Raw genomic sequence first — 4,169 nt, forward strand, 5'->3', positions numbered from 1 at the left:
AACCAAATCCTGGAATGCATGTGGCCTGTTGAGGAGGGGATGCCGCCTGACAGGGCCCCTGCTTGCCTGCCTGCTGGTATCAACCTCCACAATCTTGCAAGCTGGGATGAAAGCAGAAGGTTTGCCACTAGGAGACTGGTGCCTACAGGGCTCTTTATTTAATTTATTTTTTTTATTTTGTGGGGAGGTAATTAGGTTTATTTATTGTTTGTTTGTTTGTTTTTTTAACAGAGGTACTGGGGATTGAACGCAGGACCTCGTGCATGCTAAGCACACGCTCTACCACTGAGCTAGAACCTTCCCTTTACAGGGCTCTTTAGAAGAAGGTGTGGCAGCCAATTTGCTGTTGGGCCAAAGGAAACAAATGAAAATTGAATAGGAGAGAGAAAACTCAGGAAAGGTAGACAGCAAAAGAGGTTCATCCATCAGCAGAATATAATGACCCCTTTAAGGCCTAATATTCTGAGGGCTTCAGGGTAAGGGTAACAGTTATGTGGCAATATTTGGTGAGGCTCCAAAGAGTTCCCTGCTCATAAATGTCCTTCTCACCCAGGCACCCTGTTGCTTATACTTCCACTGTGACAATTAATTCCCCTTGGGTTATTAAACATTGCCCCTTCCCTGTTGTCCTTTTCTAAAATGCAGATTCCTAAAAGGAATGACACTTTGGTTCAGCAATAATTTAATAGAATTAGCTCATGATTTATTCAGCCAATTTGTATGCCTACTCTGTGCCTGGCACTGTACTAGGAACTGGGGTACATTGGAAAGAAGACCTCGTTAAGGTGACTAAGAAGACTCAATTCAACTCTTGTCACCTGACAGGGAGCTGGTGCTAAGACAGGAGGAAGACAGAAAAATACACAACACTGTCACCTCCCTCAAGGAGTTCTAGCCTCGTTGAAGGGAATCTAAGCACACAAAAGGCAAGACAAGCAAATGCTTATTAAACTGCTAATATAATCAAGGGCCAACGTGAAGACTGGAGGTTAGGGCCTTCACGTCAAAGAGTCTTTTCAGAAGCCCTCATGATTGAATCACACTAACCCTTTTCATTAGGGAGCCTGGAAAATAAGCTATTATAACCACACTGTTTTCTAAATATGAACATGAGTGTGACTTTCTGGTTCCGAAGCCTCACCTTAGTTTCTACCCTCCACCCTACAGCTCTGGCTAGGCTGAGTGCTACTCAAAGGGAGTTATTCATTAAGCATTTACAGGGTGCACGGGGGCCCACCCACCTTCTCTGCCTGTGCCCCAACTCTGGCCACTTGCCATGTCTTGGTGGTGGGCTGAGTGGTTTCACATTTACTAAACACCCACAAGATACATGGCTTCTGTCTATCACAGTCATGCTCACAGGGCACCCTCGTGAGAAAAGCCTCATCAGCTGCTGGCTCCAGCTGTCACTGGGAAGTGAGAGCCGTGACCATCACCCAACTGGAGTAAGGAAGCAAGATTTGGGAACAGAGGAATAGGTGTGGCTCAATATTCAGGCATCAAGCAGGAACAGACAGGGAGATACTGCCAAATGCTAAGGTGCTGTGCCTTTTAATAAAACTATACTAGTAAATTGTGTTACCCTAGAAGCACGTTCCAGGCTAGACAACCTTTGTGGCTGGATCAAAAGCCCAGGAGGAACGAGGAATGTAGACTAGTGCTGAAACCAAGTCAACACTTAGCCCGTAGGAGGGGCAGACTCACTGGCACCAGGGATTGGGAAAGACTGGAGACAGAACTGGAAATCAAATCTGGGATGGCCAAGAAAGAGCAGACACAACAAAATCTAAGATCAGGCACTGAAGTGGCATGAGCCTTGGAGGAGGAGAGCCCAGAGTACAACCCAAGATGAAGATGAAGATTCAAAACTAGGGCAGCTAACTGATGTCTACGACAAGCAAAATACTGAAATGGTGGTTGCCTCGGGTGGTGGGAAGACTGATTAGGAAGAAACATGACAGGACTTTCTGATAAAATACAGAGATGAGTGTTCCATATTTTGAAAGAAGTGTGGGTCACATGAGTGTATCCATTTGTCAAAAGTCTTTGAATTCTATACTTAGGATTTGTGCATTTAAACATATGCAAATTTTACCTTAAAACTTGTAAATAAATAAAATCCTCATTAGGTTTAGTTTTAGCAGTGCTATGAATTACCAATTCTGAAACTACCATCTGTGTATTCTTGAGCTTGAGGTAAATGGGATCCAGATTTCTAATTTTGGGGGAAGGAAATTACAAACATAGAAAAGATGTTTGTTGCACTGGAGTTGGAATAATCAGTACAACTAAGCATCTATGTCTAATATAGCTTTCTATAGCTATGTCTCCAGTATATTTCTAATATATATCTATGCCTCTTTATTTATCTATGTATGTATGTATGTAATATTAACTAATTCTGTCTGCTAAGAGGCCCTATACGCCATGACACACCAGTAGGAATGAGCATATTTAGCACCCAGACCTTGGTTTCTAAATACCACTCCCCAACTAAAGGAGAAACGATTTGTTCCAAGGTTGGGAGCAGGAAAGTAGTGCACGAGCCTGGAACATCTTGTGCCAAAAAGTAAAGAAATGTTCAAAGAATCATTGAAAGGACTCAGAAGCCAGCTTGAAGGGGCTCCCACTGGCCCAAACTGGGGCAGAATGAACCTCAAAATAAATAATGGTTGCTTTTTCCAACTCTGGCCCGGCAGGATGGCTCCCGCAAAGAAGGGTGGTGAGAAGAAGGGCCAGTCCGCCATCAATGAGGTGGTGACCAGAGAGTACACTATCAACATTCACAAACCCATGGAGTGGGTTTCAAGAAGCGTGTGCCTCAGACACTCAAAGAAATCCGGAAATTTGCCATGAAGGAGATGGAATTCCAGATGTGTGCATTGACACCAGGCTCAACAAAGCTGTCTGGGCCAAAGGAATAAGGAATGTCCCATATCGTATTCGTGTGCGATTGTTCAGAAAACAGAATGATGATGAATATTCGCCAAACAAGCTCTACACATTGGTTACCTATGTACCTGTCACCATTTTCAAAAATCTACAGTTAATGTGGATGAGAACTAACTGCTGAGTGTCACAAATAAAGCTCTAGAACAAGAAAGAAAGAAAGAAAAAAAGAAAGAAAGAAAGGAAGAAAGAAAGAAAGAAAGAAAGAAAGAAAGAAAGAAAGAAAGAAAGAAAGAAAGAAAAGAAAGTAAGTTTGTAATGGATTATACCCCAGTGAATAAAATAAGAATCCATATTGATATAAATAAATAAAAGAATACATAAGTAAATGGAGGTGAAGGGAAACCTCTTCATTACAGTAGAACGCCAAAATGGCAGAGGTAAAAAATCATCAATGGATGCTAAAACTGATAGGTAAAAGTTTGTTTAAAAGAATAGGATAATTACAGAGTTACAAAGTATTCTTCCCCCCATTGCTTATTGATTACAAAGGAAAAAATAGTAACTTCACAGTGGCAGAAACCACATAATCAAGTCAATAAACCTAACATCATTATATTGGTAGAAACCAATATCCAACATCACGTGCCCCCGATTAGAATGCTTGGAGGACACACCACCATTTCTGTGATATTCCTGCGAAACATGCCTAATTGGAATCAAATCCTGAGGAAACACCAGACAAACCCAAACTGAAAGACATTCTACAAAATAACTGGCCTGTACTCTTTTAAAATGTTAGGGTCAAGAAACACAAAGGAAAGCTGAAGAAATGTTCCAGAACAAAGGAAAATAAATAGACCTGATGACTAAGTGCTGTGCGTGGTCTTGGATTCGATCTTGGACGCGGGGGAGAAAAAAAACAGTAAGGATATTTTGGGGACAGTTGATGAAACAGATAGTAGTATTGTATTAATGTGTAGTTTCCTGATTGTGTTAACAGAACTGTGGTAAGGGAATGTCTTCATGGAACATGCACACTGGAGAGTTTAGGAGTAAAGAGGCATCACATCTCCAACTTACTCTTAAACAGGAGGGAGGAAGGGGAGGCAGGGTGGAGAGAAAGAGGGAGGGAGAGGGAGAAAGCACAAATAAGGCAAAAATGCAAACAAATGAACCAAAGATTTTAGGAATTCCTTATACTGCTCTTTTAATTTTTCTGTAAAATTGAAATTATATAAAAATAAAAAGATCCTCTCCAAAACAAAAGGAAGCAAACA

The 4,169-nt window shown here is 41.4% G+C and overlaps 1 pseudogene; it reads left to right on the forward strand.

The window, feature by feature from the left end:
• The first annotated feature begins 2,700 nt into the window (after positions 1–2,700).
• LOC102530588 (large ribosomal subunit protein eL31-like) lies at positions 2,701–3,073 on the forward strand (annotated as a pseudogene).
• Positions 3,074–4,169: the final 1,096 nt, after the last annotated feature.

Source organism: Vicugna pacos, chromosome 6, assembly GCF_048564905.1.
Source record: "Vicugna pacos chromosome 6, VicPac4, whole genome shotgun sequence".
NCBI lineage: Eukaryota > Metazoa > Chordata > Mammalia > Artiodactyla > Camelidae > Vicugna > Vicugna pacos.